At 40.9% G+C, this 16,643-nt stretch overlaps 1 protein-coding gene across 3 annotated transcripts in view; it reads right to left on the reverse strand.

Annotated features, from left to right (window-relative positions):
* LOC130921038 (protein phosphatase 1 regulatory subunit 29-like) overlaps window positions 1-16,643 on the reverse strand; it is a 253,135-nt gene that overhangs the window by 93,325 nt on the left and 143,167 nt on the right. For all 3 annotated transcript variants that reach the window (XM_057844651.1, XM_057844653.1, XM_057844652.1), the window contains exon 3: window positions 5,268-5,313. The gene's annotated coding sequence lies outside the window, so the exon portion shown is untranslated. The remainder of the gene's footprint in view (window positions 1-5,267; window positions 5,314-16,643) is intronic.

The raw sequence follows: 16,643 nt of genomic DNA on the forward strand, positions 1-16,643 counted from the left end.
CATCTCAGCCTCCCTAATCTCCCGCTTTACCGCCATCCATCTCTGGTGTTAGCTCAGCCGTCACTCAATGCACTCAAAACCAGCTGCAGCGTTTTGTTCCCAATTTTTTTGCATGCGGCAACTTCTAAAGTTAAGCGCGCCTAAATCGTCTTGAATTTGACCAGTATTGAGCGAGAACACTCTAAACCTTAAACCAGTAATAAATAATCTAATCTATAACAGTGACAGAAATAGGAAGTGATTTAATGGGCAAGCGTTAAGTTGAGCTGTGGCATTGTTAACCATCAAAATATTATTAAGAAGTGCAGCAAACAACTGAAGCACATCATAACAAAACCACAAAAAGAAAGTAGTGAAAATTAAAAACGGTGAAACAACAAAGAGGGGAACATCATAGCAAGAAAGTAAAACAGCCAATTGTCAAATGAAAATGTGAACACGTGGCACATGAAAGTGGGAAAATTTGAAATTGTAAATGCAGATCAATGGAGGAAAAAAACAAGACATTAAAAAGTGAATAACAGAAAAAGGTGGAACGGAGAGCAGCGGATGATAATGGGGCTATGTATCGCCAGATCTTGGCTGACAACCTCCTTCCTTCAGTGAGAGCCCTGAAGCAAAGCACACAGCCAAGGCATCTAAAGTGTGGCTCCGTAAGAAGCATCTTAAGGTCCTGGAGTGGCCTAGCCAGTCACCAGATCTGAACCTGATAGAAAATCTATGGAGAGAGCTGAAAGTCCGTATTGCCTGGCAGCAGCCCCGAAACCTGAAGGCTCTGGAGAAGATCTGCATGGAGGAGTGGGCCAAAATCCCTGCTGCAGAGTGTGCAAACCTTGTCAAGGACTACAGGAAACGTTTGGTATCTGTAATAGCAAACAAAGGTTTCTGTACCAAATATTAAGTTTGATTTTTGTGATGTATCAAATACTTATTTCATGCAATTAAATGCTAATTTATTATTTAAAAATCATACAACGTGATTTTGTTTTTTGTATTAGATTCCGTCCCTCACAGTTGAAGAGAACTTGTGATACAAATTACAGACCTCTACATGCTTTGCAAGTGGGAAAACAAGCAAAATCGGCAGTGTATCAAATACTTGTTCTCCCCACTGTATTTTGTTCACAATAGCATAAAAACACAACTCCCGATGTCACTCAAAATCACTACCAAATCCATGAATTTCTTCATCTTGGATATTACTTCTGAATAACTCCACCAACTCTCGAAGTAAAGGTTAGGCTTAGATTGGCCTTCTTGCAGCTTTCAATTTGGAAAAAATAACATACCCTAATTTCCGGACTACAAGCCGCTACTTTTTTCCCACATTACATTTTGAATCCTGCGGCGTATGCAATGATGCGGCCAATTTATCTGTTTTTCTAACGACCGCCAGGAGCGCTCGAGCATAAAATGTAAGCATAAAACACGTGGAATATATGTGTTGAGGAAGTCGCTAGTTTGCACTCTTACCCATATTTTAACTTTGTGCTTTGTGCACGAATAAAAGTTGCAGACCCTCATCTTTGTGCATTAGTAAAATTAGCAGACCCGCATCATGGAAAACGCGAGAAGAAATGGATATGACGTCCCGAGTTGAATTGAAGGCTTGTATGAAAGATCATTTACCAAAACTGGCCGCACGCGAAGAGCAACTTTTGCACAAGTCTGACAGCGTGGAGCTGTGTAAAAAAAATCCACCATCACCAATGGGTTTCGAAAAGCCAGTCTGCTACGTGACGAAGAGGACGACACACGCTCAGGAGTAAGCTTGAGGAGTTGGCTCAGTGCTGCTTTGCTGGCGCTCTTTGGAAAGAAAAGTTAAGGTATTGTAACGTTGACAAAGATTGGAAACTCGTGGAACAACACACAACTGCTGTCTGCAGCAGCCGACGCGCACACACCCCCACAACAACAGGAAGGCACGTCTCTCGCTCTTCCGCACCTCATTTACTCCCGTAAGTCACGCGCTATATTTATAACCCGATTTGTTAAAGTATGTAATTAAAACTCAGAAAGCTCTGTGTGTTTCTTCATAAATATCTCATGTTACTATGTGGGCACATGCCGCTTATAAACAGGAGAGGCTTATGTATGTACAAAATGTTTTTTCCTTTAAAAATGTACTGGGTAAGGCTTGTAATCAGGGGCGCTCAATAGTCCGGAAATGACGGTAGGTCCTAGACTTAGACTTCATAATGTAATTGACGGGACACGGTGCGCGGGGCCGATAATTAGGGGGTTTGCATTGTTGACGAGGCAGTCAAAGCTGACCTAGTGGTATCACAGACAAAGAGCTTTTTTTGTTGAAAATTCTTGTGAATAAATGCTTAAATCCCAGAATTCTTTATAGATATGGACGTAAAACAGTGTAGTTTCTTGGTTAAAAGCAAAAAAAAAAAAAAAAAAACGTGCAGGTAGCAATTATTTTACATAAATATGTCGAATGTGTGGCTCATGTTCACTTGGGTTACCAAAACAAACAGCTTTTTACATTGAATTTCTTGTGAATAAATGCTCAAATCCCTGAATTCTTCATAGATATGGACGTAAAACAGTCTCAATTCTTGGTTAAAAGCAAAAAAACACGTGCAGGTAGCATTTATTTTACGTAAATATTGCAAACTATGATGACAATGCCTTAGCGGCTAATTTCTCCATTTATTTCACGTTTCAAAATGCATGCATGGAACGAAAAATATAATAACTATCTTGAATCCTTGAACAAATCACTCCTGAGACAATCCTTCCTGTTTGTATGTGGTGCAGCTTTCGTACGTTTTGAACCGAAATCCACTGTTAGTTCGCTGCGTACGTGTGTTTGTGAATAGCTCCTCTTGATGTGGGCAGCCCCCTCCTTGAAGGAGTTGTGCAGCGCATGGCCGAGCTGACCCGTAAATAATGATGATGTCTATGGTCACACTTAATAATACTATATAGTGTATCACAAAAGTGAGTACACCCCTCGCACTTCTGCAGATATTTAAGTATATCTTTTCATGGAACAACACTGACAAAATGACACTTTGACACAAGGAAAAGTAGTCTGTGTTCAGCTTATATAAAAGAGTTAATTTATTTTCCCCACAAAATAACTCAAATTATAGCCATTAATATCTAAACCCCTGGCAACAAAAGTGAGTACACCCCTGAGTGAAAGCCAGCCCGGCTCATGAGCCCATAGGACATGGTTCCAGTAATCCATGTGCTTTGTTGACATGTCTGCAGCAAACTGCTTGCAGGCTTTCTTGTGTACCGTCTTCAGAAGAGGCTTCCTCCTGGGGTGACAGCCATGCACACTAATTTGATGTAGAATCTGGCGTATGGTCTGAGCACTAACTGGCTGACCCCCCACCTCTTCAATCTCTGCAGCAAGGCAAGGCAAGGCAAGGCAAGGCACATTTATTTATATAGCACTATTCAACACAAGGCAATTCAAAGTGCTTTACATCACTGCAATGCTGACAGCACTCCTGTAACGAGCCACTTGACATTTTGGAGGGAAATTGACAAGCAGTACTCAATTTGGACATTTAGGGATGTACGTATTTACTAAGGGGTGTACTCACTTTTGTTGCCAGGGATTTCGATACAATGGGGAGAACAAGTATTTGATACACTGCCAATGTATCAAATACTTGTTCTTCCCACTGTATATTAAAGGCTATATTTTGAGTTATTTTGAGGTTAAAATCAATTAACTGTATTATATAAGTTGCACACAGACTACTTTTCATTGTGTCAAAGTGTCATTTTGTCAGTGTTGTCCCATGAAAAGATATACTAAAATATCTGCAGAAATGCGAGGGGTGTACTCACTTTTGTGATACACTGTAAGTCACAGGCTTAGCCAAAGTATGAAACAAAGGGTTACTTATAGTCTAGAAAATATGGTATTTATCTAAATAACAAACTTTCTCTCCTAACTGAAGTTTAAGGCGGAACATGATTTAATACAGCTCACCAAATTGTAAGCCATTTGGCACACACGTCAACATCAACACACCAAACAACAGCAGAATGTCGGGTGCTGTAAAAATGCCAAACTTTTTATACACTGTATATTTGGCTGTCTGAAGGAATGATTTACACAAAGATGATACCTGACATGTTTGTCTAATAGCCTTTTTAAGGCGGTTCCCTCATCAGCTCAGAGCATGACGATGATTGGTAATGTCATCCCTTTTGGCTTTGCGTAATTATGCGGCTGAATGACCTAGTCCAACATTCACCCAATATTAGCAACACACACACACACACACACACACACACCAAGATACACATTGACTGTTCAGTGAGCCTCTGTGGGAGTTTGATAGCTTTTCGCTTGAATAGCAGCAGTCAGTGTTTACCCGCTTTACCTCGCTGCTACTTAATTGCGGTAACGAAGGCTTGCTATGCTCGTGTTTTCAAACGAGAAGAAATTGACTTGAGCTTCTAATTTTACAAAAAAGGTAAAGGTGTGATGAATTTACTTCACTCGACCTTCTGCTGCAGTCAAACTATTTTTCAAAAACAAGAGACATGTGTCATACCGTCCGATTCTCAAATTCGTATTCAATCCCAACTGGGATTTAAATGTCTTCATCACAACAACTTATTTAGTTTCATATACATGCCACGGGTGGAAAGATGAATCAAGGAAAACCAGGAAATGTATGTGTCAGGTATTGTGGAATACAATTTCTCAAAGGTTTTATGTCAAATGTAAAATATTAAACCAGCAAAAAGATAGGATAAGAAGGACACATCAAACTGGGAAATTGATAAAATGGAAAATGAAATGCAATAAAAAAAAATCTTGAAATATGAATAAACATAGAAAAACGTGGAAAAACAATGACTCGTAGGGAAACAAAGGCATTGATTATTCATTTATACCAACCACGGAAATCACTAAAAAGGTTAAATACCAAACAGCTAAATGACAAGCTAACATGGGATAACCAGGGATGTGGGACCTCCCATGAAGCACGAAAAGAAAGATCTTGAAAACAAGAAAACTTAAAACAAGAAAAGATGAAACCATGAAATGTGAAATCACTGAAGACGGCACAAATAAGAAACACTATGCTCTGCGAAACGCTCGGAAACTACTCCATCAGCTTATATGCAAATTGTCTATCGTTGAGAGAAGAAAGTCTTTGAGGATGAAGTATTTTGGGCATTGTCATCCACATACAAAGAAAATTCCCTCTTAAACAATGCAACTTTCACCTAGAGCACTTGAGTGTATAGCAAGGACTGACTGAAAATAAGCATCTTACCTTGAAGACAAGACTTGAGGCAAGCCAGGCAGGGAGTAACAGACACCTGCAGCAGAAAGGAGAAAAATTAAGAAAATGTCAGATTTTGCCAGTTTGTTTTTTTTTTTTGGGGGGGGGGGGGGGGGGGGGGTTGTATTGATTTCGGAGCAGAGTGTTGTCGCTGATGTAAAGACGCTGCTTTATTGGCTTAGTTATCCCAGCTTGTTAACGGCGGCATCTTTACGATGGCACTCTGGCCAACTGCCCAGCAGCCAACTCAGCCTCCAGCCGTCGTCCTCAGTTCCAGAATGCCGTTAAGCTAATGACGGACGGCCCACCACTGTTGCACGCTGTATACAATCCCCTAATGAAGTGTTGCTTTTAACGTCCAAATATGTGCTTTGTCCTCAGCCTACCCTTCGTGTTCCGTGACTGTCCCATCGTTCCCTTTCCAAAGTCTTAATCAGAATCAAATTTATAATTGTTTACTTGGAAGTGGGTATTTAAAATCCCCTTGGGTAATAAAATACAGGCTACTTCACCAATTAAACACCTTAGTGTCACACCTATAAACACTGAACCACTTGGTGATCAAACAATTGCAACTGGAAAACAGGACATTTTAAAATGTTACCATGGCTAATGAGCAACAAGCTGCTTTACAAAGGTGTTCCGGGACTCATGTTGTGTGTCAAGCTGCCTTGACAAAACATTCAACTGTTGACTTGGAACAGCCATTACAAATAAACTGGACTAACCCCAATGGTGAGGTGACAATTATGTCGACGCATTTTGACAAAAACATACTGCCTTATAACAACAAACATTGGCAATACGCAGCCTGCCTGTGTGGGGTTTGCATGTTCTCCCCATGCCATGGGTTTTTTCCAGGTACTCCGATTTCCTCCCACATTTCATGAACATGCATGGAAGACAAAATGATTACTTCAATTTGTCCGGCACCCAATTCACGGTATATCCCGCCTATTGCCCATAGTTAGGTGCTATAGGCTCCAGCACCCCCATGATCCATGTAAGGATAAGCACATCTGAAGATGAGTGAATAATAGTGAACAAAGATACATACAGTACAGTATACCTAGTAGAGCTGGGAATCTTTGGGCACCAAACGATTCGATTACGATTACGATTCAGAGGCTCCGATTCGATTATAAAACGATTATTGATGCACCCCCATAATTTTTTTTATTTTAAATGTTTTGTGCATTAGTTCCAAAATTGTTCAAAAATCCTCTCAGGCTAAACCAAACTACTATTTCAGTATCAAGTTAACATATAACAGTAAACAAATATACAAAAATAACAGTAAATAAAAAACTCCAGTCCCCATTCTGTATCAGCAGCTTTAAACTAAATTCAATTAATTTTATGTTGTGAATCAACTGTTACAGTTGTTAAAATTGCTCCCGTTATTCCATAATTTCCCTTTTTAGTTTAGTTTAGTTTATTTAGTGTATAGTTAGTATATATTTAGTTTAGTTTTAAAACTATTTCATCATTTAAAGATAGATTCAAGACAAGATTCTGCCGATTTAGGAGTATTTTAGATAAAAAGTTAATTAGGTTCGCTACAACAGAGCCTTCTAGAGAGGTCTACTGCTTTAAGATGGCAGCTGTTTACTTACGCGGGAAAGTCGGTCATTTCGCATCTCTGTTCAATTATACATGGTCTAACACTGACGTCATCTGTCATTTTGCATCTAGTTCTACATATATATGATATCTACTGTAGCCGTATGTTTGTAGCAACTAGCAACTGGCCGTTGCTTGTACTGGCTGTCGGCCGTAGTCAGGTATGATTGTTTTTTTATCTAGCGGCTTGAGTTGAACATGATGTTTACTCTCGGTCCGTTCCTCATTGTGTCCCAAAGACCGCGCTGACTGTGTTTTACTTCCCCTTTACCTGGTATAATTAAAAAATCGGAATTTAGATATTTGTGAATCGTTCTCGAATCTTCCACGGCCAAATCGTGAATAATCTAAGAATCGGAAATTTCGCACGCCTCTAATACCTAGAGAAGAAAAAAAACAAATTAATACAAAAATAGAACATGACGTCACTGATTTGTCGTCATCAAGTCGACGATCACCAAATTTTAGTCAACTACAGAAAATGGAAGATCATTCAACTCCTAGTACCTATTTCAGTTCTTTGCACTTTATTTAATTCCTCCAAGTGGCTGTACTATTAGATATTTTGAAAACAGTTACAGTGGTACGTTGACATACGATCCTTTCGACACCCGACGTAAAATTTGACTCGTCTTTTATCTCAACATATGACGACATGCTTGAAATATGACGATTTCTGAAACGTCAGGATTTCATTGTTTTCAAGCAGAATGGACGTGCGGTGGATTTTCTTGTGAGCGAAATCAACATGGGTCCCAAGAAGGTTAGTGCAGGTGGTGAAAAAAAGGAAAAAGGTGACGCTTAGCATTTAAATTTAGATGGGAATGATAGAAAAATATGAGCGTGAACTGGCTCGATAATATGGCCAGAATATGTCTACAATGTCGACGGTCCTCCTCCGACCTCAGTTCGCCAGTCTTTATAAGTTAGGTGACAATTAATATTGTTGTAACATCGGCAAGGAAGTCGCCAGTTTCGTCAGGTTTTTAATCATTTATATGAGAACTTCTTTAACACAACATGGCTACTGTTCGCCGTAGCCGACGACAACAACGACAGAACATGAAAAGTGAAAATAAAAACTCTCAGGCACCTCTCTCACTCTTTCATCATTCACACGGTGTGCTCAGGGACAGCATGCAAAACACAACCGCCACAATAGAACCTGATTCGTTACATAATTATTATTATTATTATTCCGAATTGTATATATAATTAATTTGTTTTGCTATGTGTAATTGCTTTTTGTAATTATACCAGCAGTATTTATCAAGAATTTAGCGGAGGTATTTGGGTTGTGAAACGAATTAATCAAATTATAATGTACTCTTATTAGAAAATCCCACTCGACATATGACCATTTCGAACAACAAACCAGGTCCTGGAACTAATTAAATTTGTATGTAGAGATATCACTGTGTAAATATATATGTATATATATATCCCTGGTTAGGGCATAGTGATTTCCAGGTGGGTCCTTAGGCAAGGCCCTTCGTGCTATATGCCTATACCTCAGAATGAGCGGAACAATCAATGCTAGAGTCATACCGGCTCGAACGTCGCCTGGGTTAACAAGGTTCGCGTCAGGTGTTGGGGGACCAGGACAACCTGAAGTCAAGTGGGCTACTGGAACAAGACATAGATGGAGCAGGATGGAGAACAGGGTGTTAATGGAGTGCTACTCCAGCAGCAACCCCAGGGAAAGGGGGTACATGCAGAGAATGTGGGAGGAATGGTTACTTCGAAATCCCACATCCACACTGACCAAGAAACAACTACTAGCTCAGTGTTCTAATATCTGCAAGAAGAACTTGCTATCACAGTTAGAGATTGATGAGGCACAATGTGTCTCATCGAAGGTACAAAAATGCTACTAAATGAACTAGTCGCTGAAGTCAGGGACCCACCCAGAGTGGCTAATCCAAGGTCGGACAGTCCTCATCATCAAGGACCCCCAGAAGGGAACAGTACCATCCAACTACCGGCATATCACCTGCCTCAGCACCACATGGAAGCTCCTATCAGGCATCATAGCGGCTAAAATGAGACGGCACATGGAGCGATACATACACAGGGCACAGAAAGGCATTGGCAGTAACACCAGGGGAGCCAAGCACCAACTACTGGTGGACAGGGCAGTTGCCAGAGACTGCAAGGCCAGGAGCGCCAACCTGTGCACTGCCTGGATCGACTACAAGAAGCCTATGAGTCAATGCCACACACATGGATACTGGAATGCTTGAAGCTGTATAACATCAACAGGACACTACGGACCTTCCTCCAGAAGTCAATGGGGCTGTGGAAGACAACTCTAGAAGCCAACTCAAAGCCAGTTGCACATGTGAGCATCAAATGCGGTACCTACCAAGGAGATGCTCTGTCACCCCTGCTGTTCTGCATAGGCCTAAACCCCCTCAGCCAGATCATCACCAAGAGTGGTTTCGGGTACCGGTTCTGAAGTGAAACAACCATCAGTCACCTCCTCTACATGGATGATATCAAGCTGTATGCCAAGAACGAGCGTGACATTGACTCCCTGATTCACCTCACGAGAATATACAGCAATGACATCAGGATGTCATTCGGACTAGATAAGTGTGGGCGAATGGTATCCAGAAGAGGGAAGGTGATCTCAACTGAAGGGGCTGAACTACCTGAAGGCAACATAACTGATGTGCAGGACAGCTACAAATACCTGGGGATCCCACAGGCGAGTGCACATAAAGTCATGAAGAAAAAATGATTACAATGTTAAAAGAAAAACTGAAAAATGCGGTACACTGATGCACTAACGCGCCTTATAATCAGGTGCACTTTATTAGAATAAACAAGTTCATTCATTGTGCGCTTGGTAATATAATTCACTTGACTGATTGAGTTTTGATGAAAACTTCAAATTATCAATTTATCGCCAAAAACTTAAGAGTTTAAGTAAGCTGAACTTATGTTAAGTTAGCGGAACTCAACATTTTTGGGAAACTGAACTTATTTTAAGTTAACTGAACAAGTTTTAAGTAAACAGAAGTTGTGCTTATTTAAAATCTTAAATTTCCATAACTTATTCGATGTTTTATTTTTTTGTGTAGATGTGTCTGATCAGAGACGAGGTCTAATGTCGCAGTCACTTTTATACTCAACAAATTATGAGCAATATCATGAGCAAAAGCACAATTGTTTACACACAAGTATTTTTACTTTGAATTGTATAACCAAATGTGGGCGAATGATTCAAAGTTCCCTGTATTGTCTAATGTATTTGCTATTTGTCTTTAATTACGTGCACTATGGATGGAAATGAATCCACATGACAATGCCTATTTTCTTCCTATTTGTTATTTTTTAAGGTCCCTATCAAATCAATAAATCTGGCATTATGATGTCAGAATGGATTTTCCGACAGAATTCCAAAGGACACTTAAAATTGCAAAGCCAATTGATGCTAAAATTCAGCTCCCTCCCACATTTGTTGCCAATTTAACACTCAGGGGACAGCCATACATCAAATCTGTTTAGGAGTTACAAGATGGACGATCCAATTGGATTTGACTCCACTTCCCTTTTAGTACCTGAGTGTCAAAGCCGAGCCAGATGACAGGTTAACAAAGGTCTGTCCAATAAAATGGGGTGACTCACGAGTGCAATTTACCCCCTACAGCTGGTGCTCAAACACAGACGGAGCCTGCTTCACATGCTAGCAAAGGCTAAACTGAGCTGACAGGAAGAGCAACAACAAGAATCACATTATGATGACACATCACCCCAAAAAACTGATGTAGGTTGCATGTTTGTACCCATTGTAGTTTGATCATTCGGCATTTTTGGAATGGCATTATACATTCGCCTGACTTTGGTGCAGAGAGTGTCCTTTTAGTTACCACAATATTTCAAGTTGCTAAAATGACACTGACTTAGGGAGTTACATTTCAAGTTCAAGGGGGGACCCCATTGAAAATTGGTCAAAATCACTCAAAAATGTCCACTACAAGCTGGAGTAGCAGGCATCCAGTGTGTTTGATAGCATGGATTCTTGAGATGTTTTGGTGAGTCGGGACACAGCAGCGTAAGTTTCAATTATGTAAATTTGACTTGAGGTGTGAATTTTCTCATCATGCCTTATTCCAGGTTTCCTATTCAATTCAAGAAACCATAAGGTTACTGTAAAGTATCAAGGGCTTACTTCAAGTACATCAATCAGCATTACTTATTCAAGCGCTGGTAACGCAGGTGCGAAAGAGTTTGACATGATTAGGTAGTATGGCTGGAATTGAATAGAAGTATATTAGTACAACGAGGTATGATTCATGACAATAGGCTATCTTTACACAGCAAGTGATGATGCTCAAATAAAATCATTTGTTAGATCTGATCGATTTATGTTGTCTTGGTTGTATTACTAAAACATACGCAACTTCCAATGTAAATGAAATTCATACGTCATTCAACAGGGAAGTGCAGAAAACGACGTGACTTGGCACTGCCAAGTTGGTGCAGTGTTCATAAAAATAAACTTGGTCCATGCCTGTGTGTGTGTGTGTGGGTGTGTGTGTGCGGGTGTGTGTGTGTGTGTGTGTGTGTGTGTGTGTGTATTACAAACAAATTTGTGGCGGAAATTAACCCAAAGGTCTTTCAATGGGCCTAAATCCTAAATCAACAGCCCTGACTCAACTAACCTCACCTGGTCCAGCAATGGCCACTCACTAGGACGGCTAATTTTCTCAAGTGTATTTTGCCGACTATACCCGTCCACATTTCATTCAAGGTGCGTTTAAGACCCCCCCCCACCCCACCCCCTCGCTTCTGCATTGAATGCCCGCATTTGCGCAAACTACACCTCGTTCGTTACGTCATTGCCCGCGCGGTTTACCTCTGAACCGGAAAATCATTACTCCCTACTAATTTACTACATCTTCTAGACGAGGGCTCAGGAACTCAGTCTTGTGATCACTGTTTTTTTCCTGATCTTGACAAAACGAACACGAAAGCCTGACATCGTTACTTGGGATGTTACAATCGATCCTCAGTTGCGCTCTCACCACTTGGAAAATAACAAATAGAAAGATATGGTTTAGCGCTGCGTATATTTCCTGGAAGTGGAAATTGCAGCAAGGAGGGCTTGTGGTTAACAGTGGCGCTCCTGGAAGTGGCAACAGTTTTGACAGGTGGAAATGTCATCAAAATGAAACTGATATAGCGCATCTGTGACTTGGGGTACCATGCAGTTAATTTTTCGGGGTTGAATTTTTCTCTATGCATTTGTATATACTCAGCATTGTGTTGGGAGGGGCCAGCCCCGCTGCTGGCCGATCGGAGACGATGAACTAATCTGCGATGGGAGGACCACAAATGGGCACTGAATTGAAGCATATTATTGCGACGTACGTTTGAAGGTTATAGAAAAATGTGTGAATGCATGATCAGCTCATCACAGCTTATTCAAGTCGAGCCAGCCCGCCTGTGGAAAAGAAAAGAGGAGCAGGAACAGCAAGTCGTGATTGTCCGCCTTCATTGTTTATAATACCATCATGCCGCACTAAAAGTGGAGATGGCACGCTCCATGATGTCACTTCCTTAGTGACGATTGTTGTACGGGGAAAGCAGTCCATATTAAGCCGTGGGTAATATTAACCGCATACATTATCCGTGTAGCAAGCAATCCGGACAAGTGGTGTACTAGTATGGCCGACATGCCGTATATGTTTAAGGCCATTATCCGTCCTAGTATTGACGTAGTCTCAGTGAGCTCCTGAAGCTGTATATCTAGAGGAACATGTTTTTTTAGGGACTTAAAAAATAATACATACAGTGTCGGCCATTTTCTCAAGCACACTTTTTAGGAAGCAAGGGAGTTGAGATAGATTCTTTTTGGAAAATGGCACATTTTCGTTCGTCAGTAGAGGGGCATTCTAGGGATTCCTCAAGTATTACGTGGGGGAAATTCCATGTTTAAACATCATCCTCGAAATTTTAAAGCCATTTCACTAAAACCTTTCTCTTTGAACATTTGGTCTGTTTGACGCATTCAAATGATATGTTCAAGAGTTCAGCATACATCGAAATGACGATAGAATGTATTCTCACACAAGCAGTCACACTTCAGTTCAAGCACAAAAAGTACATGAAAGAAAAAAAAATACCAAAGGAAGTTCACTGGAGTATCAGCGTCGGCAGAACTGGTAAGAAAGAAAAGGCCACCCGCTATTATTTGAAGGTATTTTAAATTGAGATAAAAACGATGTGATAGAGAAAAACAGAATGAAATTTTGTGCAGGACATGAAACGAGAATAGAAATGCGAACTTTATCATCCCGAGTGAAACTCAAACAAGTCATAGTGTCGAAATACACTTCGGCTAGGTTTATATCGCAGGTCTTAATGGACCAATCCGATTTTTTCGTGTTTTTCCTATTCGAGTGAGGCATTAACTTGACTGTCTAAACGTGACAGGTCGCGTAGAAGTGGACCATTTCGAATCCAATCTGGGTCACTTTCGAATGTGGTTTAAATCCGATATGGGCCACATTTTTCAAGAATGTGGCAGCGGTCTGAATTGTAAAATCTCCCAAATCGGAATACATGCACCAATTACGTCAGCAAAGAGCGAGAGGCATAGAGGACAGCAGCAATGGAGCTGTACATTAGCACTCGGCCTTTTGGGAAGAGACGGGCTTGACAACAGTCATAAAAAAATTAAATGGGTTGAGGATAAGCCTAAGATTGCTCGGTTTTCTTTCTGCTCTAAATGAGCAATATTTCAAGATTGCTTACGGGGCCGGGAGTCGGGGCAAACTGTCCGTATGTGTGTATGTGCGTCATGTGTAGTCATTTGTTTGGATGCTCTTGCACATGCGGGTCAGTTGCTCAGCCCGTCTTGGATTGCGAATTAGTGCACATGCGAGATACTTGAATGGGGTCAATGGACAAAGGCAGTCTGAACGGGCACGGCAAATATACAGTTATGACAAAAAATCAGAATTGTGCATTTAGACCTGCGGTATGAACCTAGCCTAAAGTGTCACTCATGTGGGTTTTCAGATAATTATTACCTGAAAAAGGGTGTCACATTTCATTATGTGGCGATACCAAAGCCCTATTACTAAAGTAAAATGTGTATTGAATCATTTAAATGGATATTTTGATGCAACCATGGACCAGGGGTTAGTGTAACAGTCCATTTATAAACATAAACTTAACCGACTTGAAGGAGAACTGTGACGGCCCTGGCCGTTTAATAGCTAATTTTCTGAGATTCTTCCAGTCAGCTGATCATCGCCTCCACCAGCTGGCTGCTTCCCCTCCCACTGTGACGACAGCTGATCGATGCAGGACTGACCGACGACGTCACCACCGCTGATTGGCCACGGAAAAAGGCGCCAAGCTTGTTAAACCTGCCGCTGTCAACACTCTATGAGGTCGCATTTGACAGTATTCTGCCGCGGTCCTCCTCGCCAGCTATTTGCTCGCCATTCACGTTTGTTTGCATTTGATCGCTAGTCTGATACACTCCCGCTTTTTCGGTGAGGTCTTTTGTGTTTATTCGTTATTGGATCGTTTTTGTTCACCACTGTAAATAAGAGCACTGAAGCAAGTAAGGGTAAGTCGCCATTTCTGTTCAACCCATTTTCTCCTGTTTTGTATAGAGTAGGAAGTTAGGTTAGACGCTGTCTTTTCTTTGTTCCTTTTACATGATCAGAGTTTAGTTAGCGGGTGGGGTTTAAGTGTAGTTTCTTTTGTTTGTTGTTTTGGCCTGGGCTTACCCTGAAGTCACGCTTTGTCGGCATTCTGTACATATTCATTGCGAGTTTGATTGTTCTGTAAATAAATTTGTGTCCACTCGTACATTTGTATGGCTTGTTTTATGTTACGCCCTTCGCGAGCCGTCTTTGGCACGTAACAAGAACCAACGGGTTTGCGTGACCACTGTTTGGTGATTTTAAAAAAACGAATTTCGTTATTGAGACAGAATCTGACGTGAATATTGACGTGAATTATATGAAATTATGTTTGTATCACCCACTCCTCGTAACTGGTGCTCATCGTTAATATTAAAGATTCGAGCACAAAAAACCTAAGAGGTTCAAGTTTTTCATTCTAAAGAGCAAGCAAAACTTTCCTGTGGGAAGTTCTAATAATCTTTGTATGAAAGCACCAAAGGACATCGACAGTCACACACATACAGTGCGACAGCAGTTCATTATGTCCTTATTTGGTTTGATTCTGCAGCACCTTGCATCAAACAGTCACTTCATTAAAAGCCAACCTGGGAGGCCTTAAAGAAAAAGCACAGGGCGCAGCTGGCTGCCTGTCAGCGACCGATCGGATCAAAGGAGCCTTCATGTGAAAGGCTAGATGGCGGCGGAGATTTGTTTGGGGGGAAAAAAAAGAAAGAATAGCAATCCTCTGATGTTTTCTTCGATCCATATTTCTTCTTCGTTGGTTCCTATTCTTTGGTTTTGAAGTCCCGGCAGACCTTCTTCATTTCGCATTCTCCGCCAGCCAACCAAGGGTTGAGTGAGGAAGGGACTGGATACAAAATGAATTCCCATTAGGGCGAAGAGCTTTGCGATGGTAATCAAAGATTGATCGAGAGGCGATAAAAGCCCAGGGTGTGCTATCCTAGCCCCATCTTGATTGTTCACTTCAAGAGGGAGTTTGAAAGAAGACAAACTTCTTATCCTTTTCTTCTTTTCAGTAGAAAAAATAGCAGAATGGGAAACATCAACCTAGAGCTGGGATTACAGGGATTGAATGCTAACAGGACAGATTACAGACACCAAGTGATAAGCGTGCAGATTAAAATAAACAGAGGTTTGTTTGTTTTGTTCAAATTCAATCAGTACAAACAGTAACTCTGTTTATAAGAGCAAGTCTTTGGTGTCTATGTTACACATAAGTGACCACAGTGGACAGTTACATATCACTACAGTGGGCCTATTTAAAGTGTTTTTCTACTGTATGCATCAGTAGTTGATGTCAAAACCAAATATTAGTCTGCATCTAGGAGTCTTGATTTCAAAGTTGCTCATCAGTCACTAGAGTGGAGAGCTATTAGAAAGCTGCTGCCGTCTACATCCACAAGTAAAGGTTATGAATCAGTCATTTCAGTACATTGGATGTTTCTTATCAAGCATTTTTTCTACATTCATTTTCAAAGATGTGCATCAGTCTGTACAGAGAACACAATCCTATTAAAACCTTGGGTCTGCTGAAACACTGCAGTAGGTGCAAAGCTTGTTGTGTATACAGTAATTTTCAAAGTAAAACAATCTTGTTGGTCTAATTAACTAGATTACATCAGTTCTAAAATTAGATATTAATTAATACCGTAGCGCTAACAAAAATTGCAGGAGTCTAGCTCACTTTTCACTCTTTATTTTTCTCCGCACCCACCTAGATCATGCACCTCACAACTGTATACAATCGTGGTGTAGTAGCGCACCAATGGGAGCGTCGCGTTGCCGTATTGAACGTACCAATAAGAGCGTCGCGTTGCCGTATGAAACGCACCAATGGGAGCGTCGCGTTGTCGTATCGAACGCACCAATAGCAGTGTCGCGCTGCGGCGTTGAACTAGTCCTAGTGACACTACAATACGTTTCTGTTGAATTTTTTTTTTTGTGTGCTGCATTGATTTTCTTGTGCGCTGAGTTTGTGCAAGCAGTGCGTGATTGCGCACGCGCACAGCTTAGAGGGAACAATTTCTTGAATAAAGAACATTTCTGGCAAGCTTTTTTAAAGATTAAATAC

This window comes from Corythoichthys intestinalis, chromosome 8 (genome assembly GCF_030265065.1).
Source record: "Corythoichthys intestinalis isolate RoL2023-P3 chromosome 8, ASM3026506v1, whole genome shotgun sequence".
Lineage (NCBI taxonomy): Eukaryota > Metazoa > Chordata > Actinopteri > Syngnathiformes > Syngnathidae > Corythoichthys > Corythoichthys intestinalis.